This window comes from Poecilia mexicana, unplaced genomic scaffold (assembly GCF_051168715.1).
Source record: "Poecilia mexicana isolate PSO_F unplaced genomic scaffold, ASM5116871v1 scaffold_20, whole genome shotgun sequence".
Classification (NCBI taxonomy): Eukaryota; Metazoa; Chordata; class Actinopteri; order Cyprinodontiformes; family Poeciliidae; genus Poecilia; species Poecilia mexicana.
In genome coordinates, this window is record NW_028263389.1 from 24,206,844 (window position 1) to 24,232,916 (window position 26,073).

The following is a 26,073-nucleotide window of genomic DNA, read 5'->3' on the forward strand; positions in this document are numbered from 1 at the left end:
GTGAGGGGCTGGCTGTCCTCATCTAAAAACCCCTGATGATAAGCCTTTCCCTGGTCCAATACTGTAAACCAGGAGCTACCTGTAAGGCTGTCCAGCATGTCTTGTATTCTGGCAATAGGATGTCTGTCAGGTACTGATTTGAGATTAAGTCCTCGATAATCTACACAAAGTCTGAGCTCGCCTGACTTTTTTCTCACACAGAGTATTGGCGAAGAATAGAATGACTTTGATTTTGTAACCCAGCCTCTGCTTATCAGGTCCTACAGGTAGGTTTTTACTTCCTGGTGCAGTGGTTTAGGCACATGTAGGTCTTTTGAACTGGTGTCTGATCTTTGAGAGTAATGTGCATGCGAAGACTGGGAATACAACAAACATCATTTTCATCTTTGGCAAAAGCTTTACACTCCTCCCTGAGCATGGATTTTACTACAAGCTGCTGCTCACCAGTTAAATGATCCAACTGTACAAGAGGATCCCAAATATCACTTTTGTCCCTCCTGGGAGGTGATGAAACTTTAACATCTGCATCACTTGTCATGTTATTAGTTTGTTGGTTTTCTACTGGTTGCAAAGTGGCTGGATATACTGCTTTTACAGACTCGATGTGGCCCAGCATGAGACGTGGTTTTAAAGTGACATTGTGTTGGTGACAGACACTGGGACCATGGCTGAGTTGCCCCTTTTCACTTTATACAGTACCTCTTGCATATGAAGTCCTTCTGGGATGCTGGTGTCAACTGGTAGATTGTCAAAAGTGCAGCTCACCATTTTACACCTACCAATTAATTTTACTAATTTCTTCCCCTGTTTATCTGGGGAAATGTCAAAATTTTCTACAAGTGGAAAACAACTTTTTTCATTTTTTTCACCCAGATATTGTTCAGCTAGTCTCACAGCTTTACATGTATGGTTATGTATGCGTCAGTCTTGTGTCTGACATGATTTGGAACAATACATGGCAGCTGAACAACCTGAACACCTCTGGAGTGGAGTGTTGACTGATTCTTCCCGGTGGCAGAAAAGGCAGTGGCGGGACTCCTCATGTAGTGGCCGGGTCACTGCTGGTCCCATGGCAGTGGCCCTCGGATGTTTGCCTGCAGCTGACGTGGAGCTCTGCATCCTCTGGAAATGTGACCCGGCTGGCCACATTTGAAGCAATGGGTGCAGTCGTCTCCTCTTCCGTTGCTCTGGCAGGTTCTGCAGCCCCTCCTTCTCTGGGTACCCCCGGTGTCTGATGTCCTCTTTGCAGCATGCCACTTACTGGTGTTCAGGGAAGCGATGAACATCTGCTTTACCTCTGCAACCTTGTTTCTCAGTTCGTTCACCAAGGTGTGCATTTCAGGTGGAGCAGGAGCTGTTGTCTTGTCGTCCTTGGTCTGAGATCTGCTGCGTGGTTCATCTTCAGTGAGCAGCTCGTTGATCCTTGTGGTTTTTGGGTTGTTTCTCTTTAGTTTATTTAGCCGCTCTGTCTCAAGGTTGGCAGCTTCATTAACTTTCTCAATCAGTGTTTCATCAGTCACATCTGGGTCGTCGAGAAGTGTCTTCATCTGAAATTTGATGTTATCATTTTGCAGTCCTGTACCCACCGATCTTAAAAACTTTCTTTTTACCAGGTCCACACTGTGGTCTTCTCCTTCTTCGTTCTGGGATGCATATAGAAGCCTGTCTTTAAGCTCAATGGCCCTGAGTAAGAAGTCTTGAGCTGACTCTTTTGGGTCCTGGGAAAGATTAACCAGTTTTTGGTACAAGTCAGATGTGTCATCTTCTCTGTAATGTTCTTTTAGTATTGTCTTTAGCTGTGGGAGCATCAAATCAGTCTTTATTTCCAGCATATCCCGCAACTTGAGACCAGGGTTTATTGCTCTCATTACCACTTTTATAACTTCTAGCTGACTGTGGCTTTTGCGGAGTCCATTCTCTATCTGGCGCAGCAGGCTGGTGTAGGACAGCCGATCCCGCTGCCCGCTCCCTCCTATTTGACCACAGATGCGAAACTCACGGCGAATAGTCACCTCCGGTACTTTGGCTGATGAGCTCAGCCCGAAGCTGGCAGCAGCTTCTGTTACTCTGAGTTTCTCCGCGATGGCTTTGATCTCTCCTTGCAGCTCTTCATATTTGCTACTTGTATCGAATGAGCGGAGGATTCCACGACGCTCCTCTTTAGTTTCCAGTTGGCCCAGAGCCCATGAAAGTTCTTTTACAAACTGCACAGCATCATCATATAGCTGCTTTCAACTTCATCTAGCTTATTTTCTACAGCCTTCATCAGCTGGTGTCTGGTTCTGTCGTTCATGGGCTCTTCCTCTGTAGCAAAGCATTTCAGTTGGTAACTGACCTCCAACAGCTGATCACGGCTTAACTGACAAAGCGCGGCTGTGACTTCGTCTCGCAGAGTTTCCAGTTCCATTGTGGGGACTCACATAAATGTCTTTATACCTCTTGGATGAAAACTGTTCTTAAATCTCTTTGATCTCAGGTCCGATGGTCGAAGAGAGTTTTACTTGAGCGGCGCACAATGCTACCGTTACCTGCCAATGGTTCTAAAAGTCTCCGTGTTTTTGCGACGAAAATCCTTTTAAAACATCTCTCCTAGCTGGCTCGCCATTATATGTTGCTGGGATTAGGCAAAGATGACGTCCGGAGTTGTCTTTGTGAATCAAAATGGGTTTTATTTCCCTTAACACAAGAAAACTCAGCTCCTCTACCCTGCTCCTCAGCAGACGAAAAGCAGAACACTGGCCCGCAAAACGGCACGTTCGAGGAACACACGTAAAACAGACACATTCAGTGACATATAGGAAATATTAGTACAGACGATCACGGCACAAGACAGACACAAAATAAAGTTGTGAAGGAATTAACTTATTATAATAAAACAAATTGGGTGGGGTACCGGTGAACTATAATAAACATGAACAGCAAAATAAATAAATAAACTAAGAAATTCAGTGTATCTCACACTGAATTTTACGAAAATTGTACTTAAGTACTTCCCACCACTGCAGTCACGGCTGATTAGTGGGTGCACTCACGGTTGCACAGTGAACCCATTGATTCTTTACAGCAGACAGCCGCTCCCCTCTCTTGCAGGTACTGCATACCCCCACTAAATCTTTTAGGGGTACGCAGTACCCTACCGTACCCCCCTACTTTCACTCCTGCTCACACCCGAGACTACACTCACCTCTCCCTGGAGGACTTTTCGTCATCAGTAAGATCTCAGTTCATCATTTGCATTCAGTTTTCAATCTCCAAGTTCTCACCGCTTTCCTACTCTGTTCCCATGCTCCTCATTCCTCATGCCTCCAAAGACCAGCATTTATTATTATTGTTTGTTCAAAAAAACCTTATTAATTTTCACCTTTTTTTTGCCTCCATGTGAGCCAGAAATATAACCAACAGCATGAGAGGTGAGAGATATTCATAAATAAAATGTCAGAAAATCACTGAAAACCAGTTTGGATTCAACCTGAAGAACAAGACAAACTTTTTAGTCAGATTCTCCAACACCAAAGAAGAAGGGGGGAAAGTCTATTTTGTAAAGGTTTACACATCCACACTATCTGTAATTTTTATGTGTTGTCTAGTTTTGAATGAAAATCAGCATCATATTGGTTCATGTATGAAGCTGGGACAAACTCCTGATTGTTCAGAGAGTTTTTTGGAACATTGGATAGTAAAGTTTGATTTAGTGTACAAGCTGGTTATAATCACTTATTTTCTAATAGTATGAGTCCTATTATTTCCACTGGAGGTGTGCTATTGTGAGTTTGGCCTTGGTCATTGCTATGTCTGCTCTCCATGGCAACCCTCAGTCCCAGAGGCGTGACCTCTTCCCCTGCTGTCTGTCTGGCCATTCGACCTACACTCTCCTGACTTCCAATCCCAGTTTCTCCTAATCTGATCTCTGGTGGATTAACTGTACACTCACTGCCAGCCTGCTCTTCAGCACTCAGTCTGCTGACTGCGTAGCCTCACTTCATCCAGGTGATTAGCTTCAGATTGATGCTCACTTGTGAAAACCACAAGTGAGCACTAAATATATATATATATACACAACATATACAGAGAGATACATGTATATCTTCAAACCCCTTGAACTTTTCCATATTCTGTTACATTACATCCACAAACATGAAAGTAGTTGTATCCAATTGTGAAGTAGAAATAAAACGTAAACATGTTTATGTTTTATTTCTGAACAGTGTGGTGTGCAAAACTACTCACCCCCTGAGTTAATACTCTGTGGAACCACCTTTTACTGCAGTTCCAGCTGCTAGTCTTTAGGGTTTCTCTCTACCAGCTTTGCACATCTAATGACTGAAAATTTCACCCATTCTTCTTTGTGAAACAGCTCAAGCTCAGTAGTTTTCAGATCTTGCCACTGATTCTAGATTGAGCTTAGGTGTGGACTTTGACAGGGCCATTCTAACTCATGGATGTTTTTTTCTTTTAAACCATTCCATTAGAGCCTGTTAGGAAAATAAAATTCAAATATGCTAGTTTTTAAACTTAACCATATGTACAATATTATATAAAATCATCAGCGTTTTAAAATAAGAACACTGGGTTCCAAATTGCCTATATACTTTAGGTTTAATGCAGGAATCTGTTTTTTGATGAATCGCTCAGAAAAGGAAACAGATGCTAGGCAGTTCAGATAAAAACAGGATGGAAAAGACAAGTTCTGTCTGTTCACATAAGTCAAATTCTTTGGTGATTTTCTAGGGGTAAAGAAGAAACTTAAAACCTGGAGAAAAACAAAACAAGGTCTAGGTGAAAAATAAATCTCTTTCTGACAACTAGGATCTTTGTTCAAATGTTTAGAAAGGGAGGAACAGGAGAGATTCCAGAAGTAACCGACATGAGAAAATCCTGTTTGAGAATGACCTTTGCTCTCTCTGACTTTTACTCACTCTGCACCTCTGCTCTCTCTCTCTTCATCTTTGGTTTTGAATAGGTCTCAAAGAAGGTGACAAAATCATTTAGACCAGAGGTTTCCAAACTGTGGGGCGCGCCCCCTAGGGGGAAGCCGTGCCATTGCAGGGGGGGCGCGGGAAGCCGTCTGAATGAAAAAAAAAAGAAAAAAAAACCATGAACACTGTATGCGCTGGGTTTTTACCTTAGAATGGCCAACTCTCTGTTATTCCTCTGTCAATTTGATACAATGGGGCTAGCTAGCTAATATCAATACAGCACCTTAAGCTTGTTAATAAGGAGCTTAGGCTACTGGTGTTGTTGTCTATGTTCGGCTACGATTCATTTTGCCCCTCAAAAAGTTGATTCCCCCCCTTGTTCGTCTGGACCCGGGGCTGAGTATAACAGGGAGTCCTCTAAGAATCGCCCCCCTCCCCCTTCGCTCACACACATCATTCAACCAGACAGCCATTTGTAAGCCATAGGGGGGACCCAGAAATAGTTTGGAAACCATTGGGGGGGCCCAGGAGAAAAAGTTTAAAAAGTTTAGGAACCACTGATTTAGACCATCCCATCTAGGTAATTTGAAACTGCTTAGAGGTTTAGAAGGAGAGGACACACCTTCAATGAACACACCTCTCAAATAAAATGTCCCCATTTTATAGCAGCAAGCCGAGTTGCTTTGTTTTGCAGCAGCACCTCCCAAAGGCACCTTTGCTTTTCTCCTACTTTTGTTCGTCTCCTATTTTTACATGTTTATTCATTCTTCTACTTTTCTCAAGTAATTAATGTCTGTTTTGTGGTTTGGACTTCTTGATGATTTGGGTGTGATGCTGATCTGTTTTTTCTATGTATTTACAATCTGAATAAAACTCTACATATGTCTGAAGTTGAATGGCGACTGGTTGTTCTCTGTGTGGTTTCCACTGTTGTACATGCGTAACCCTGAATTCAGGACACTACAGGAAAACAACGAGCAAAGAAGTTTAACATTTTATTAGAGATGTGCCAATCAGGTATTTTCCTGCCGATTCTGATTCCGATCACCGAAACCGATCACATAATTATTACTTTTTTAATCATGAGCACTACCGGTTACATTATGTGGAAAAAGGATCCATGAATTCACCTTAATTTAGACAAAAAATTGTTTTTAATAACTTTTTCCAAGAAGAAAACAAAACAGACGTTGTGCAAATTGTACTGCTATCGATAATACTATCTTTAGCAGACTGAAAACATATACAGGCTCTGAAGAGGCTAAATAATGCAAAAAAGTCAAAATAAAACCATTCAACATTGCCAAAACATTCAAGTATAAAACTTTACATTCAAAGGCAGATACAGGTTCCATTACAATAAACAATCCTGAGTTACTGAATGAAAACTTCCCGCTAGCTGATTACTGCTAGTTCTGATTGGCTGTTTCTGACTGAACGGAGTAATTATGCAGAACAGGGAGGAGGCAGAGGAGGTCGATTGTTTTTTTTTTTTTTTTTTTTTTTAGAGATTATCTCTCTCATGTTAGGACAGCAAAAGTTATAATACGTATGTAAAAATTATTTTTTTAAATTAGATGCTGCAGCTTTAAGCAGGTTCGGTATGAGAGTCACTACCAGGTGGAGCAGAAGCGGCGCTCCGTCTGTGAAATATTACTACCTGTAGCACGTAGCAGGGGTTCAACAACGAGAGCAGAACCAGCGTCTTACACCGCAGCTCGAAGACTTAAATAATTTTGCAGGTTTAGCTTTCTGACCGTCATGCTAATCCGGGTGAGTGTAGCTGTGCGCTGCTTTACCTGCTATCTGATCCTCCATATGTCTTTTTTACTGCAGTGAGCCTCGATGTAGCCAAGCTCTGTCAAGTATGGAATTGTTTTTATGCCACATTAGATTTGTCGTGTTGATGCATTTTGACGTGCTTCACCCTACGTAACCTGCCAGCATGCCTATGTGGGCCCCATATGGGGTAAAAGAGGGCAGACCAGATGGGTCCCATATGAGTTTGTCTGCGGGTTCCACATGGGTTTGCCCATGTAGGGCCACAGCCCACATGGGCCCCACATGAGCCCCACATGGTGGTGGGCCCACATGGGTTTGCCCATGTAGGGCCCATGTAGGCTGTGGTCCTACATGGGCAAACCCATGTGGGACCCATATGTCAGCCCTCCTTTCCCCCATATGGGGCCCACCTAGGCATGCTGGCAGGGGTGCTTCAATTTTCCGCCGCAACACGCAAACTTCCCCATTCACTTAGTGCGTTATAGTAGTGGTCCCCAGCCCCCGGTCCGTGGACCGGTACCGGTCTGTGGACCAATTGGCAACGGGCCACGCAAGAAATAATTAAATATTTCCGTTTTATGTATTATTTGAGTCTGGAGGATCTTTTATTTTGAAAATCCTTTAACTGGTTACTTGCGCACCAACGCTGAGCCCACAAGCAGCAAAATGAGTAAGAAACAGATCAGGTGTCTTTGGAAAGTTTCTTTGCAAAGGGGAAAAGGCCCAGAGAAGATCACCGATCATACACTTTTTCATGGAAATTGGCCGATTATGATCAGTGGCTGATCGATCGGCACACCTCTACATTTTATTCCTCTAATTACTTTTACAAGCCTTGGTTTTATCCTTCCAGATGACGGATTGAACAGTGAGATGTTAAAATCTTTTTCCAGCCTTAGCTTGCTTTAAGCCTCTCCACAGTTTTCTCCCTGACCTGTAACAACCTCTGAGGCGTCTCAGAGCAGCTGGATTTCTACTGAGATTAGATTGCACACAGCTGGACTCTGTTTAGTCATTAGCAGTAATCAGGAAACTTGTGAAGGAAATTAGTTGCACTCAGAGAAAAGGGGTTTGAATACTTTTTTGTAATGTGACAACATATGTAAAAGTTCAGCTTGGGGTTGACGGACTTAGCCTAATATATTTCTCTAAAATTTTTTCCTCAAACCTTCTCCTGACTGATATGTTTAAGCTGTGAGCTCCTGTCTGTAAATGTAACAAAGAACATCAAAATCCCAGTAGGAGGTAAACTTGATCTCAGATTAATTTTAATAATAAGAATAATCCAACATCTGGTGTGATTGTAGCAGGACTCAGGCGAGTTTCTCTTACCTGATTCAAATTATTATATTTTCCTGTTTCATCCAAGCTCAGTGATTAGAATGCATCGATTCAGTTTGGTCAGGTCTTTCTGAATATGAACTTGTAAAGTATGACATTTTGTTCGTGAACTGAAAAATGTCTAGAGAAACATCCAGAAATGGAAGAGTCTTTACTCTTGCTGAGTGGAACACCTGTGTCTGTTTAAAGCAATATAGCATATAGATCGTGTGATGAACTTTCCTTTCTGTCAATAGTTAGAAGAATGAGTCAGTGTTAAACGTTAGACTTTTGCACCCAGTGCACCAGAACCAGCCTGTAAGCTTCCAAACATTTCTGTGTTCAGTTAACGACAGCAGTCGTTCAGAACCGTTTCTGCACAGAAAGAACAACTTACTTCGAACAGTGCTGTTCTATCTATCTATCCATCCATCCATCCATCCATCCATCATCATACAGGGGTTATGATGGTTGCTGGTGTCTGTCTTCAGTGGTGAATGGGCAAGAGGTGGGTTCACCTGGACGGGTCACCAGTCTATCCCAGTATAACTGTTCCAAACTAGAGTCATTTAACATTTATCATGTGTAAAGAACAGAAGCACTGGGTTTAGAATTAACAATATTAGGACGAACTTCATGTTTCCATTATTCTCTCTTCTCTAAGATCCACAGGAGAGAGAACCCAGATAGCACACGATGTTAAATCAACGTTGAAAAATAGTTAGAATCGTTGATTTTTGGTTGAAGTTGACAGATGATGGTGGATCAACCATCAAATAACCATCCAATCAAACCGTTGAAACTGTCATTGAATCAACGTTGTTTGGTGGTTGAACTCTGATGTCTGAAATGCCGAAGTCTGATTAATGGTTGATTTTTGGTTGAAGTCGACAAATGACGGTGGCTCAACCATCAAACAACCATCCACCTCTAGCCAATTAACTACCGTTGAAACTGTGTCATTGAATAAATGTTGTTTTGTGGTTGAAATTTAATGACTGAAATGCCGATGTCTGATCAACATCTGATCAATGTCAGCTGTTTTGCCGCACCCCTTCCCCTCCTCACCTCCTCATCAGAGCTCTGGATCAGAGCATTTTATTACTGAGCGGGGGTTATTCAATTTTAAATTAACCACTGTAAAGTATAGTGGTTGATGATTCCTTTCTGTACATTTTCTTACTTGTTAATACAAATTCTTACTGACTGTTTGTGTGTGATACACAAAAACATACTAAAAGGAGTGGAGCGGTCCACCCCCACCATTTACATGAGTGGAATGTCCCAAACACACAGCTGATTCGCTGTTGGCTTGTTGGCAAAAGATGTTAATTCAATGTTGAATTATTATCACAAAGGTTGAATGTATGGTTGAGGTCGACAACTGACGGTGGATCAACCATCCAACAATCATCCAACTCTAGCCAATTAACTAACGTTGAAACTGTGTCATTGAATCAATGTTGTTTTGTGGTTGACATCAAATAAATGAAATGTCAATGTCAAATCCAGTGTTTTTCAGCACCGGTCCACCAGGCACACTGCCCTGCAAGTTTTAGGCATTTCCCTAATTCAGCACACATGATTTTAATTGACATCTGATTAACAGGGTTTTGCTGAATTGAAAACACGCAGGTCAGTTTGCCTTGAGGATAAGGTTTGGGGAAGAACTAGTAATCTAAATGTTCAATCAATGTAAGCTGTTTTTTGCACCCCTCCACCACCTGCCATTCAAACGCCCAACCCCCTTCCCTCCACCCGCCAAAGACACACATACACCCCTTTCCCCCCACCGCCCACCCCTTACCTGGCCCCACCTACCCCTCAATCGGGTGAAACAACTTTAATATTAAGTGAGGGTTTTTCATTTTTCTGGCTCTAATTCAATAGTTAATTGACAGGAAAGTGGGTAATGAGAGAAGGGGGAAGACATGCAGGAAAGGTCACCAAGGTCAGGAATCAAACCTGCGACAGCTACGTTGAGCACTAAGGCCTCCATTGTGGGTTGTGCTTAACCCCTTCGCCACCACAGCACAACCCCTTTTAGGTGAGGGTGAATCACATTTTAACTTAAACATTATGTGTTGACAACACTGAGTTGTGATTCAGTTCTGTACCCAAATTGCACATGATAGCAATTCAACATTGAATTAACATCTTTTGCCAAAAAGCCAACAGCAAAGTGGCTGTGTGTTTGGGACATCCCACTCATGTAAATAGCAGGGGTGGACCGCTCCACTCCTTGTTGTAAGTTGTAGATGTTTTTTTTGTCAATATATCACACACAAATGACTTTTTATAAAAAAAAGTAAGAAAATGTACAGAAATTAATCACCCACTATCCTTTACAGTGGTTAATTTAAAATGTAATAACCCCCACTCACTAATAAATGCTCTGACCCAGAACTCTGATGAAGAGGAGAGGAGGTGAAGGGGTGTGGCAAAACAGCTGACATTGATTCAACATTTATTCAGCATTGATCAGACGTTGATCAGACATTACCATTTCATTCATTAGATTTCAACCACAAAACAAAATTGATTCAATGGCACAGTTTCAACATTGGTTACTTGGCTAGAGCTGGATGGTTGTTTGATGGTTGATCAACCGTCAGTTGTTGACCTCAACCAAAAATCAACCATTCTGACTATAATTCAATGTTGATTTACCATTGTGTGCAATCTGGGCAGTTTGTTGCATCCCTCATCACCTGCTCATCTCCCCCTTCTCCCTCCCATGTTGAGAACAGTGGGTTGTGATTCCTTTCTGTACATTTTCTTACTTGTCTGTAAATATTATTACTGACTGTGCATAATGTGTTGACACAAAAACATCTACAAGTCTGTACTAGGAGTTGTACAGTCCACCTCCCCAATTTTACACTTGTGGTTTGTCCCAACCAAACAGCCACTTTGCTGCTGGCTTGTTTGCTACCGGCTTCTGAATTGAATTCTCCGCTGAGCACTTTTATGGTAAGTTTTTCAATATTACTTTGATCTTAAATGTGTTTATTGAAAAATAAGGGCATTGTTTTGTGCCCATAGTAATCCTGGTTATTTTGGGGCAAAACGGATATTTTTAATAATTGAGGTCATGTCTCCTTTTGTATTATTTTCATCCTACCCACCACTCCAGGCCTAAGTATGAAATCCTGCGAGATTTTGTGGGATTTGAGTTTTTAAAATAGGGCGGGGCCTATTGTTTGGTCTGGGAGAGCATGTGGTGGACAAGAAAGTGTAAGGCTGGCTGCTCCAGGTGGGCTTTAAATTGTTGTGATAGTAATCTTTTGTTTTTAATTTTTTATTATGATGTGCTTAGGGACGTGCTTAAATGAGCCTCTGTTCCAGAACAGCTAAGTTAGTTGTTTGCATGACCGTCTGCAGCCATCAAGAAGTGCAGAAGGTTGTTAATCATCCACAGATTCAATCCAGGTGAGGCAGAAGGGAAACACTTAACATGTAAGGCAGGTGAAACACTGAACTAAACCTGCTAATGACTGATTCAGTCTGTTGATCCTTGGATTGGTAACTGGTTAAATTGAACTGGACTATTGTTACTTGTGTGGGATCTTTATTAGCATATAGACACTTTTTAAGGAATTTAATCAACTTATTTGGAAATATTTGGAGTTGATTGAAGATTGAACCAGCTATTAGATGGAAGTTTATTCTGTATAAATTATAGATAATTTTTCCAACTACACTATAAATCACCTTTTGTTCTATTTATTTGTCTCTGGTGTGTTAAATAAACCCTGATCCTCCCTGAGTTTTATCCTTAGGTTTTCTGATAAAACAACCCTTTATTTTAAATATTGATTTAATATCAATATCATAAATCCTACACTATACTGCAGCTTGATGGGTAAATGTAGTTGTATACGTAAAGATTAAGATAAATATTAATTTAACAGTGAGTGTACATTGGGAACTATATGGTTTGCATTTGTTCTCAGACCTGTAACCAGTACACTTTTTAATCTTTCAATGTCTTTCAGAACTTTTCAAATGTTTATCATATTTCTAACCGGCACCTTCCTCACTTTTATTTTTGTGTTTTTCAGCTGTTGCTCTGCAGTTTGACCGAAAGCTGACTCTTGAGGACTGCAGCAAAACTGTCGAGAAGTGGCTTCATTACGTGCCAGAATGAGAGGAAGACATCACAAGGAATCAAAGTGACGCCAACCAGAGTCAAACTGGGGTTACCACAACTTGCACCGTTTCCCTACTTCATACAGTACAAAGCTTAACCTCATGGACTCTGTTCTTCTGTGGACAACAGACTGTTGTTTTGACAGTCAAAAAGGAATCAAATATGTTTAAAGATCTGTCCCTCTTTTCTTAAATAAAAAGTTATATCAAACCCATGTTGTCATTTTTAACCTTTTGTACACAGTTTACCCATCATCTGCCAATAATATAGTGTTTAACACCAGTGAAGAAACTTTTAGTGGCATGTTATGATGTAGATCTATCAGACCTAAAAATGTACATAAATCCCTAGCTTTCATTCAATATAAAATCAACCCAAATATGCATGCAGATCCACATTCAGATGATGGTTGAATCAACGTTGATTCCTAACCTATTCAATGTAGAATACACACAAACATGCATGCAGATCCACAGTCAAATGTGTGTTGAATCAACATTGATTCAATGTAAAATCAACACAAATATGCATTCAGATGCACGTTCAGATGAAGGTTGAATCAAAATTGATTCCTAACTGATTCAATGCAATATCCACACAAATATGCATGTAAGTTGACATAGACGATGGTTGAATCAACATTGATATGTCAGTTATGGTTGAAACCCTAACGTTGATTCAACATACAAGTGTTTCAATGTTGTTTCAGTGTCGGCGTTCAACGTTGATTCAATGTTTCTGGCTGACATTGATTCAATGTTGTTTCAATCATTCTGTGCTATCTGGGAAGCTTCCATTCTTCCTGCTTGGCACCATGAACTTTGGTAAAGCTTAGAAAGAACCCTCAAAGCCCCTCCTGTAGAAAAGGAGGCTTTAAATCATACATCTTGAAAACTTTCTAAAGAGAGGGCATATTATTAGATCTTCTTTATGTTTTATAAATATTATATTTGAATAACATTAATATGATTTCAAATGCTGAAAAAATCTTTGAAATGACCACTGCCATGTTGGCATTTTTTGTGCTGTCCTCAGTTCTGCAAATGTGTTAAAGAGGAATGAAGAAGAGGCTGACTGACTGGTTGACTGAATGGTTAGTTGACTGACTTATTTACTGGCTCTCTGAAGGCAGTGAGGAATGGCTGAGTGGGAGGGTAACAGTCCTACTTTGCACATGCCCACATTCACAATGGCTGCTGTCAGTTTTGGTGAGTATTTGATCAGCCTTTGTGATACAGAGAAAGTTTCTGAAATGACGACATGATTCCATGCAGTAACTCCATGTAGCTGTCCTCATGTAAATATTAATAGATAAAAGCGGAACCCTGCTGGGATGCTGCAAACAGCTGACAGCTTAAAGGAATTAAGAGATTAGGGATCAAAAGACCCTTGGTCCTCATTTTATTTCCAGATCAACAACAACTTGTGTCCTGATGACTGCAGAGTGTTCAGCCTACGCAGTAGCAGAGCAGCAGTAGTTTAGTCTACAGTCTCATACATAGCAAGATGTTTCTGTGGAATTCTCCATTGCTTACATTACAGGCATCAAGGCAAGCAGGACGAGCTGAAGGATTAGAAAGATGTACTCACAGGTTTTAGCTTTGTCTTTCCTCCAACAGCAGAGTGTTTCAGAGAGGTAGAGCTCACTCTCACAGCGTACTCAACATTACTGGGGCTGAGGCTGCTGGGAGAATGTGTAGGCTGGGAGCGAGTCAGATCTCCCCCTCCACCTCTCTCTCTCTGCGTCTTTATCTGTCATAGAGCTGCGCTGTGTGCCTGAAATACCAGCGCCCAGCAACTTCCCTCCGCCTGGCTCTTAGGGAGGTGTGTGTGGAACCTTGGTATGGTCTTTGGCTCAAGGCATGTTAGAAAATAACAATAAATACCACACCCGTCACCTGTGTGTTCCATTTTAGTAAGTCTCTGTAGACTAGAGGATCTATTAGATCTTGAATCATAAAAGTGGCAGTGCATCAGTGCATTCTGCTTTACAGGCTGCAGTAGCCTGGCTGCTTCCTCAGATGATGGAAACCTGCAGAGTTTACAGCAAACTTAAGATCTGGAGTTCTCATGACAAAAGAATCTCATTTTCTTCAAAAATAAACTGTGTTGTAAGGGGAAAGTCAGTAAAGTTAGCTTAGCCTGATATCTCATTAGCCCAGCCAGCTATTAAAAGCTAGCCACCTGTGCAGCTCTGGACATGGATTAGTCCAGGGCTTCTGCAGCGCTGCATGCTGGAGGCAGAGTCTAACAAATTGTACTTTCCTTACATTAATAAGGGCTTCCCTGCAATGTTCTCAGTAATATTTCATAAAATAAAATAATTATCAGATTATTAGTGTAATTGTCTCTGTGAACAAATTCATCTGTTCATCCCAATGACTGATTCTACATCTAACCATCACCACCAAGTCAGAGTGAGAGCAGCGCAGCCTGGAGAGGCATGCCTCTATCTGCATCCATTGTGACTCAGCTGCAGTTATCCCAGAGCCAAACACACACCCTCAACACACACTCAGTATCAGCTTCACACACCAGCCTCAGAATTAATGCCGGAACACACCAGCCAGCCAATATTAGGAAATTGTTGCTTGCCTATTATGTTCCTTCAGTGATGCTTTACATGAAGGCTTTAATTTGAGAGGTTACTGTTGCTGTAGCAACACAGTATTTCCCATTTTCAGAGAGCCTTTTAAGAGAATTGCAGATTGGTTCTTTTTATTGAACTCTGATTAAACCCAGATGTTATTGTGCCATGTGGTGACCTTCTCCCTACTGAATGTCAGAGTTGAAGACACATCACACTTATGAGACAACAATTGTACATTGATATGTAAACCCCGGAAAGTTAAATACTATAAATGATTAAAAGTATATTTTACAATGTTTATTGTCTTTACAGATCAATCCTTGATGACTTTCTGAAATTTGTAACATAGGGTAGGAAGTGGAATTTCTTTTTCCTACATTCACTGGGTGGCACCAGAGGAGGAATTGTCAGCTATATATTGTAGCCACACAATCACACCCAGGTTCTCTTCCGAAAGGAACGCTGTCATCCTATTGGTTGGAATGGCTGCTAGGCGACAAAACTCCTTGATTTGTGACAGTGAAAAACATTAGAAAGCTGAGCAGAGAGACTTGCAATTGCAGTTTAGATCCATGCAGAGAGAAAGTTTGTACAAGTGGAGAAGAAATTTGTTTGAGAAGCTTCAAATCTGAGTGCAGAAATAAAGTTTTGAGAGTGTAGAGTATCTGAAAGAGAGATAAAATCCTGCCCTTCAATTACAAATGCCAGCTCTTGATTTTTGTCATTACATTCCTCCACACAAAGGGAAGAGAAGCAAAATTGTGGAAGCTAACTCCAACTAAAAACAGTCTGACTTCAGTGCTTTCCAATAAAGCCTGAGCCACCTAGTAGCTACTAAGCTGGCTTTTGTTTGATTATCAGATATTTATTTCATTGCTGTGTTTCAGTGTTGTGGTACTCGAAATTGGTCTTGGTGTCGAGACCGGTCTTAAGACCATTTTTTGATGGTCTCGGTCTCGTCTCGGACTCGACCGCATTTGGTCTCGGTCTTGTCTCGGTCTCGGGCGCTGAGGACTCGGCATTTTATTTCAAGACCAGTCGAGACCGCAACTGTGAAAATGTCACTAAACGTACAGCATACTGTCCAGTTTATTTGTTAACATCTTTGTTTTCAGTGGATGCAAAATGCACCAATTAAAATCCAAGCAACTACCTGTTTCTCCCCCTCCCCCTCCCCACCTTTCACTCGCTCGCGGCGCTCCAGGACATGCAGTGGTTTTCTCTCAGCGGCAGAAAATGTTTGTCTAATCGTCAGTAATGGAATATCGCTGCATAAATCATAAGAAATCCGATGGCCACAGCTAACTCAGCAGCGCTTCGCTTTCACAGACGGTGGGGACAACGTCTAACTTTTTTCGTCACTTTGAAAAGTAGCTCAAAGAAGGTAAGATCCGTTGACGTGATGTTAGCAAAGCTAGCTGTATAGACACACATAAGCATTGTAAAGTTGTCACTCACTGCGCTGAATTATTGTGCGGAGGTGTTGACTGACTTGTCACATATATGGGACGGCGCTGTGTCCAAAAGTCTGCAATATAGTGATGTGACATTCAGGAACAGTACGATTCATCTGCTCCTCTCTTTACTTATTAGATTGGACTGGAGTGTCGCTGAGAGCCATTGTTCTATCAGATAGCCATACGCTGTCAGAATAGCATACATGCAGTGAGTACCATGCCTGCGCATGCGCATTAAGAAGTCCGACCGTCAGAGGAGTTGTCAGTTCACCATACGCAGCAAGTTATGACGAACATGAGTCATTAAATTGTTTTCAATGATAACTATATAGATATACATGTGTTGTCATGGTTTCAAAGTGTATTTAAAGCAGGGTCTGGCTGCAGCTGGAGTCAGCTACAACACACGCCCGTGTAAAACTCACTTAACCGCTAAGTCAGGATGCCATACAACTGTTAATAACAAAGTGTATGACGATCTACGTCATGATTCTATGTTGCTGATTAAATTAAATCTTATGGTAATGACGTGTCTGACAGATATTGCCGTTGTTCTATCAGATTACCATACGCTGTCAGGATAGCATACATGCAGTGAGTACCATGCCAGCGCATGCGCATTAAGTCCGACCGTCAGTGGAGTTGTCAGTATACGCAACAAGTTATGACGAAAATAAGTCATTAAATTGTTTATAATATGACATAATATGATAACTAGATGGATATACATGCATTGTCATGGTTTCAAAGTGTATTTAAAGCAGGTCTGGCTGCAGCTGGATGCCGTACAACTGTTAATAACCAAGTGTATGATGATCTACGTCATGATTCTAAGTTGCTGATTAAATAAAATCATATGGTAATGACAGCGTATGCATGTCTGAGCTAAGCGTACGACTATCTGACAACGTATGCTGATCTGACAGAACACCGTGAGTCTGTGCTAAGCGTATGACGATCTGACCTGACAGAACACCCGTTCTTTGTTCTTGTAATGCTCTGTGTACACTGCATCATTATTTTATTTAATTATGTACGTTGATATTTAAATTAACAAATAACTAAAACACAAGAACGAAAGAGCACGCAGAGCATGCACATTGCTCTTTGATTGTTTTTGTTCAAAGTGGCAGCTGTAATGTCTGCCATGGTGTCAAACTACCTGGCTTCATGTACTGGGATAGAGAGTGAAAACAGTCATGATGGGTGCCTTCTGTTTGGTTATTTCTTGCTTGTTGCTCCTTGGTCAGTGTTCATAGTTGAGCGTTATTTACTGTCAGGGCATTGCCTCAATTGCTATGTTTAATGGTGCAACAGTGGTGGTTTCTTATATGAGCAATATGGGCAAATGCCCAGGGTGTTATGTTTTTAGGGATGGCACGAGACCATCACATATTTTAGCACAGAAATGGAATATTTAATATTGGTAAAATGTATTAAGTATTTAATATCTAGGTGTTTTTATGGGAATATGGATCTTTCAGATTATTTTGAGAAGCAATTTCAATCATATTTTACATTTCATTGTGTCATGGAGCGCGGGCCGCTGGTCTTGGTCTTGACTCGGTCTCGACTTCCCTCGGTCTTGGTCTTGACTTGATCTCGGACCCTAAAAGTCTTGGTCTTGTCTCGGTCTCAATACACTCTGGTCTTGGTCTTGTCTTGGTCTCGGGTTAGGTGGTCTTGAACACAACACTGCTGTGTTTTCTGTCTCCCTATTAAAAGCTATAAAAGACATTGTGTGTTCATTTTTTAGGGTGGAAAATTTATGTGATGGCATAATTATTTCCTGCACAGGCAGCTGTGTTATGGTTTTGCTCACCCAATTGTTCATTCATTCACTCATGAACAATCCTTCCATTTTTAACAATTTCATCACTGTTCCCACCTCCATCACCAGTATATCACTTTTACTCTTGTGCTTTTAGTCTTGCAGTCTTGTTACTATGGCAACACATGAAGTGATTTAGCTTCTACAGTCTAAAGATAGAGCCCTCACAAAATCGACACCTGGCACGCCAAATTATTATCTCCAGCAACAAATACGGAAGTACAGCTTAGAATATATAGCCAGCAAGTCCTGCGCAAAAAAAAAAACATGAACACAAACATATTGATGGCATTTATTGATTTATTGCTACAGCAATAAATGCTTCATTTTTTCAGGTGGAATAATATATATATATAAATCCCTTCTCACCCTCCGCGGGTGGTCTCTTTCACCCTCTGAGCTCGGGTCCTCTACCAGAGGCCTGGGAGCTTGAGGGTTCTGCGCAGTATCTTGGCTGTTCCTAGAACTGCACATTTCTGGACTGAGATGTCTGATGTTGTTCCTGGGATCTGTTTGAGCCACTGCTCCAGTTTGGGGGTGACTGCCCCGAGGGCCCCGATGACCACAGGCACCACTGTGGTCTTCACCTTCCAGGTCTTTTCCAGTTCCTCTCTGAGGACCTGGTATTTCTCCAGTTTCTCCTTTTTCCTGATGTTGTGGTCACTTGGTATTGCTACATCCACCACAACGGCTTTCCTCTGGTCTGGATCTGGAAGTCCCACAGGATCTTAGCTCGGTCATTCTCCACCACCTTTGGGGGTGTTCCCCACTTTGACCTCGGGGCTTCCAGTCCATATTCGGCACAGATGTTCCTGTACACTATGCCTGCCACTTGGTTATGTCGTTCCATGTATGTTTTCCCTGCCAGCATCTTGCACCCTGCTGTTATGTTCTGGACTGTCTCAGAGGCCTCCTTGCACAACCTACACCTTGGGTCTTGTCTGATGTGGTAGATCTGAGCCTCTATTGCTCTGGTGTTAGGGCCTGTTCCTGTGCAGCCAGGATGAGGGCCTCTGTGCTGTCCTTGAGTCCAGCTTTTTCCAACCATTGGTAGGATTGCCTGATATCAGCCACTTCAGTTATTTGTCGGTGGTACATCCCATGTAGGGGCTTGTCCTCCCATGATGGTTCCTCCAGCACCTACATATATACTGCTCAAAAAAATAAAGGGAACATTTCACTTTAATTTTGTGTGTGGCTCCAAATCCAGGCCTCCATTGGTTAATAAATTTGATTTCCATTGATGATTTTTGTGTGATTTTGTTGTCAGCACATTCAACTTTGTACAGAACAAAGTATTCAATGAGAATATTTCATTCATTCAGATCTAGGATGTGTTATTTGAGTGTTCCCTTTATTTTTTTGAGCAGTGTGTGTGTATATATATATATATATATATATATATATATATACACACACACACACACACACACACACACGTGTGTGCATTTGTAAGTTTTCTTAAAAAAATAAAATTATTTTCTTTATGTTGTGATAGTTTGATACACAGCTCCATCAGAAACAACCAATCAGAGCCAGGCGGAGGGTCTCATGGCTGTCAATCATTCGTGTGTATGAGCTTCTCAGATCCCACTGTTCTCTGCTGTGCTACAGCTGTCTCATATTATATCATCATGACATAGTGACAGTTTGAACAAATAATCAAAAAACCTGTTTTTGTACATACTGTAGCTGTAAATGATTTCTCAAACATGCATTAAAGGATCAAAGCTACACTCCAGCTATGTTTTTGACTGAATGATTAGTGAAAAACAGAACACCCTAAACACCTTTTTTAGCTTTTTTAAAGCTAAAAAAAAAATCAATTTTACATGACGCAGCCCCTTTGCATATTTGAAATTCCTACATTGTTCATTTACTAAGTTAATTCATACTCAGCTTAATATGCGGCTATCCTCTAATTGTTATGGGATGCACACACGGTGTCCTGCAGGGGGCAGTGTTGAACCACAAGTGGATAGATAAATCATTTGAAGGCAGTCGCAGTCCGTGCAATTTAGAGTTTCTTTCCTTTGACTGAAAACATGATTATCTTCATTGTTGTTGATCCCATAAACGTTTCAGAGATGTGGCCGTGCATGGAGTTGTTTTCACTGCCGTCTGTCCTTGAGCTTGTGTGAGCTTTCATTGGCCCTTGCCAGCATGTTCAAGGCAAGGGCTGTAGGGTCAGATCAGACCAACCGTTGTTATTTGAGCCAAAGTGGACTTCATAGGAGATGACCAAGGAGGAAACAAAGCATTACAAAGTGAGAAAGCATATTAATAAGCCACAAAGTTTCTCGGGGAATATCTTTTGGACAGATGAGACTCACAGCAAATTCTGCAGAGTTAAATCAGCACTATGCCAAGTCTATTAAGTCCTTATTAGAATATGTGTTAATTTAACTCGTACAGAGTTATTTTAACAAGAAATTTTGTAATTCTAACACTTGAAATAGTTATAACTAACTATAACTATTTATAACTACTTAATGGCAATTAAATTATGAAAAGTTGTCATAAATTGCCGGGATTAATGCGAATTCTGAAAAGGACCAAATAGACTCGGCAGTGTTGATTTAACTCTGCACAATTTGTTGTGAGCTTTTTCGGCAAGGCTCATCTGCTCTAAGCCAACATTCACAAAAATGAAGCAAAGCAAGAAAAGAATGCTGTCCCTACTGTGAAACATGGAGGAGTCTGGGTTATGCGCCGGACTGCTTTGCTCCATCTGGCACAGGGTGTCTTGATTCTGTTCAGGATATGATGAAATCCCCAGACTAACAAGGTATTCTGGAGAGAAATGTGCTGCCTGGTCTCAGTGGCAGGTTGTGGGTCTTCCAGCAGGATATCAACCTCAGACTGTAAAACAATGACTGAGAGCAGAACAGTGGGATCTTCAGCAGGGATCCTCAGCAGCCACAGGTTGAGTGAGGGGTCAGCTCTCCACCTCCCCTCCTCATCATGGTCATATGAGGTAAACAGCTCCTTCATTAGGAGCAATTCAGACTCCTTGCATGTCTTGGAATGTGGAAGTTAACTGGAGTACATGGAGAAGAAACTCTCTTGTACAGGTAGAACCCAAACTACCTGTACACAGACAGGCTCCGGCCCACCTTGGATTTGAACCAAGGACCTTCCTGCTGTGAGGTGGTTACCTCACTGTAGACATGTAGAAACTCCTACAGGTGACCAGGGCTGTGCAGACACCACTAAAGGGGTAGGTGCTCAAAAAAAGGGGGCACATCTTACCACATTCTAGGACAGAATATCAACAAAGCCACACAGCTTTCAGAGCTTAATAAACAATGATAAATTACAAAATTGTGAGATATACAATCAAATTTAAGGAAAATCTCTATATAAAGCATACAACTATGCATATGCAAGATATTTTATTAGTAATTTCTTTCTGCAGGTCTGTTTTGTTATAGGAAAGTATTGCAATATTCAAACCCGCAATTTAGCAAGATATGTAAATCAGAGCTGGACCACCAGACATATTTTGTCTTTACAGAATTACACTATTAAAAATGTTAAGGGCACAATGCAACCTTTTAGTGTACTGTAATCTATATAAAAAAAGCTGCCTGTTTGCTACACTTGCAGTGGAGATGAAGATGGTCCATTCAGGAAAGCAGAGCCGCACCAAACTTTAATGTGGAACTGCAGAAAAAAACAAAAAACAAAAGCAAAACTTGAATTGTTAATGCATGTCACAATGAGAAAAGCCTACTGAGTTTTGCTTAAAAAAAACTTCTTTTTTTTTATTAAAATCACACATTTGTCTCTTGAAGTGAAAAAATTATTTGCAAAACAAACTTATTTGCACGTCAGAAATATTTTCTTGCTATTCTAAGTTTTTGTTTGTGACTCAGAGTTTTGCTTGTGACGTCGTGGGCAGGGCCCAAAATCGCAACAAAATATTTCTGATGTGTGCAAATAAAAGTTTGTTTGGCAAATAACTTTTTAAGTTCAGGAGACAAAAATGAGTTATTTAATAAAAAAAAAAAGATTTTTAAACAAAACGTTTTGTTTTTAAAAAAGAAATCATTACAATTCCGAAAGTTTTGATTACACTTTTGTTTTACTTAACTGAGGTTATTTTTTTAAATTTTTTTTCATTGAATAATTGGGGGGGGGAAATTAACTTCATACTCTGCAAACCAGACCCTAAACTTACCGTACTTAAAGTCTGGACTGAGTATTTTCTGCCATGTTCAGCTTTAACCTTCTGACCCACATGCAAAATCAACAAGCCAGAGTAAAGGTAAGATTTTATTTTCTTTCTTAAGTCAACAGGCAATTCTTCTTAGTCCTTCTGGGGGGCGGTAGTGTCATACAATCGGAGGTGCCTGGAATGAGAGTGGGGTTACTGGTGGCTCAAAAAAATAGATGTTCAGCGATGCAAAGAGAAAAGGCTTACTTTAGAATCGCTATGGTTGAGGCATGGGGGAATTGCCAAGGTCCAGTGTGGAAATTGGTCACGGAGGTTCCTGAGAAGAGTGAGGATGGTACTGATTGGAGCCGGAGAACTGATGGAGAGGTGTGGAGGGAACAGCGGGCAGGCAGACTTGGAGGTAAATCCTCAGGAGGAGAGAACAATGGAACTTGATCCAGTGAAAATCCAGAGACTGACCGATGCACGTTAATCATCCAGCACTGAGTGAATGTTCTGCTGCTCCTTTATCCTCAACACTGATGAGGCAGATGAGATCCACCTGCGTAGGCTGCCCAGGTTCTCCACCAAGATCCTCGCTGGAACAGATGCATCACTCATCACTCACACACACACACACACACACACACACACACAGGAACCCTGACATTTTCCCCTTAATTAATGACACACTTTTATTACATTCATATATATATATATATATATATATATATATATATATATATATATATATATATATATATATATATATATATGAATATCCCTGAATATCTTGGTAATTCAGGGTGAGTTATTTTTTACTTCTAAATGAATATCCTTGTTTGACTTTTATTTAAGTGCTATTCTCCTTCAAGATACATTTACCTAACGCTAGAATAAATGCAATGTACATTATGCAGCAAAGGAAATTAGAAGATCAGAGATATATCCATTATGGAGATGACAGGTTTTGGATGGGCGATGTGCCCCTTATTGCACAGGCGATACTGAAGAATGACTGCTATCATTAACGACACAGGGAAGAAGCTTTTTAGTTATCTTGCTTTGCTAGCAAAGTCGTTAGCTAGCAGCTAGCTAATAGCACAACAACAACAGCCTAATGTCTGTATGATAAAAATACTGAATCGATAGATAAGAACAGTTTTTCCTCACCTGGCTGTCTCCTCCCGCTCAGTAGTTCTTCAGAGAAAGGCAGACTAGAGGCCTGTCTGTGTCTGTTGTATTTCATTACCTTTCTGCTTAAACCTACTCCGTGCTGAAGCAGAAACATACTTCGTTCAACGTGGTTTTCCGTTATCTGACAAGTAGCAAGTCTACTCCACTTAATTAACCAAAAACGTTTTTTTTAATTCACCAAAAACTGTTCTGTAATCTGGAACGTTTGCTACGTTCAGCTCCACAGTTAAGGCGCTTTCGCACTGCATGGAACGGTATGGAACGGAACGGTTCCAGCCCTGTTGTGTTCGCATTACACTGAGGGCCAGGCACGTGCAGGGGGGGGGGGGTCTGGGGATGCTTGAGCACCTGCCCTTTTTGCTCCTTGCCCCCAAGTGCCCTTTTGGTCAATTTTATTATTATTTTTTTTTTGGTATTATTATTTCCTAAGCCCTTTTCTGACACATAAAAACATGTACTAAAATTATTTGCTTTTTTGTTTCTTTTTTGTACAACATAATAAGCCAGTAACCTTGTTACCTTTGACCTTTTGCCCGTGACGCATGATGCAGTTGCCTCTAGCGCGGTGAGATAAGGCGGCTAACTGGAGCTCTGGAACGTTCCAGATTACAGAACAGTCTTTGGTGAATTATATATATAAAAAACGTTTTAGGTGAATAAAATTGGAGTAGACTTGCTACTTGTGAGAAGACGGAAAACTTTGAAGTATCGTTTATGCTTCAGCCCGGAGTAGCGGTTTAAGCAGAGAGGTAATGAAATACAACAGACACTGACAGGCCTCTGTCTGCCTTTCTCTGAAGAACTATTGAGTGGGAGGAGACACTCAGGTGAGGAAAAACTGTTCATATCTATTGATTCACTATTTTTATGATACAGACATTAGGCTGTTGTTGTACTATTAACTAGCTGCTAGCTACCGACTTTGCTAGCAAAGCTAGATAACTAAAAAGCTTCTTCCCTGTATCGTTAATGATAGCAGTCATTCTTCAGTATTGCTTATGCAATAGGGGAACATCGTCCGTCCAAAACTTATCTCCATAATGGATATATGTCCGATCTTCTAATTTCCTTTGCTGCATAATGTACATTGCATTTATTCTAGCTTTAGGTAAACATGTCTTGAAAGAGAATAGCACTTAAATAATAGTCCAACAAGGATATTCATTTAGAATTAAAAATAACACACCCTGAATTACCATGAGAGATATAATGTATGTCATTAATGAAGGGGAAAAAACTCAACCCAGACTTTAAGTTTAGGGTCTGGTTCGCAGAGTATGACGTTAAATTTGGTTCCCAATTATTCAATGAAAAAGAAAAAAACTAACCTCAGTTAAGTAAAATAAAATTGTAATTAAAACTTTTGGAATTGTAATGATTCCTTTAAAAAAAAAGTTGTTTAAAAGACTTTTTTAAATTAAATAACTAATTTTTACCAAACACAAGCTTTTATTTGCACACATCAGAAATCTTTTGTTGCGATTTTAGGTCCTCCCCACGATATCATGTGAGGATCACAAGCAAAACTTTGAGACACAATCAAAAACTTAGAATAGCAAGAAAAGATTTCTGACGAGCGCAAATAAGTTTGTTTTGCAAAAAAGAAAGTTAACTTCATGAGTCAAAAATGTGTGATTTAAATTTTAAAAAAAAATTAAGCAGAACTCAGTAGGCTTTTCTCACGGTGACATGCATTAACAATTCAATTTTTGCTTTTGTCTTTTTTCTGCAGTTCCACCTTAAAGTTTGATGGAGCTCTGCATTCCTGAATGGACCATCTTCATCTCCACTGCAAGTGTAGCAAACAGGCAGCTTTTTTATAGATTACAGTCACTAAAAGGTAGCATTCTGCCCTTGTTTATATTTTTAATAGTGTAATTCTGTAAAGACAAAATATGTCCTTCCTTACGGCTCGTGTACAGTCTCAGGGTGCTGGATTTGGGGTGGAACCCTCCATGCATGTTTAGTAGCTTCCGAGTCTTAACATCCATGGCCTTCATCTCTTCCATTGGCCAGCTAATTATTCCGGCAGGGTATCTGATTACTGGCAAGGCATAGCTGTTTATTGCACGGATCTTGTTCTTGCCATTGAGCTGGCTTCTCAGGACTTGCCTTATTCGTTTGAGGTATTTGGCTGTGGCTCCTTTCCTTGTGACCTCATCGAGGTTGCCATTTGCTTGTGGTATTCCCAGGTACTTGTAGCTGTGCTCTATGTCTGCTATTGTTCCCTCTGGGAGTGAGACCCCTTCTGTGCGGACGACCTTCCCTCTCTTTGTAACCATCCGGCCACACTTCTCTAGTCCGAATGACATCCCAATGTCAGTGCTGTAGATCCTGGTGGTGTGGATCAGTGAGTCGATGTCTCGCTCGCTCTTGGCGTATAGCTTGATGTCATCCATGTAGAGGAGGTGACTGATTGTGGCCCCATTCTTGAGTCGGTATCCGTAGCCAGTCTTGTTGATAATTTGGCTGAGGGGGTTCAGGCCTATGCAGAACAGCAGTGGGGACAGAGCATCTCCTTGGTATATGCCACATTTGATGGACACTTGTACAAGTGGTTTGCAGTTGGCTTCAAGGGTAGTTTTTCACAGCCCCATCAAGTTTGCAATGAAGGCTCTTAGAGTCCTATTGATGTTGTACATCTCTAAGCATTCAATGATCCAGGTAT

The 26,073-nt window shown here is 40.9% G+C and overlaps 1 protein-coding gene and 1 long non-coding RNA gene across 2 annotated transcripts in view; one reads left to right on the forward strand and one right to left on the reverse strand.

Moving 5' to 3' along the window:
- Positions 1-13,942, reverse strand: part of LOC106911014 (palmdelphin-like) — a 47,173-nt gene extending 33,231 nt beyond the window's left edge. Inside the window, exon 1 of the mRNA XM_088001458.1 lies at positions 13,762-13,942. The gene's annotated coding sequence lies outside the window, so the exon portion shown is untranslated. The remainder of the gene's footprint in view (positions 1-13,761) is intronic.
- On the forward strand, positions 11,255-12,381 carry LOC148153506 (uncharacterized). Its single transcript, XR_015761652.1, has 2 exons — positions 11,255-11,450; positions 12,083-12,381. It is a non-coding gene; the product is annotated as an uncharacterized LOC148153506 (long non-coding RNA).
- Positions 13,943-26,073: the final 12,131 nt, after the last annotated feature.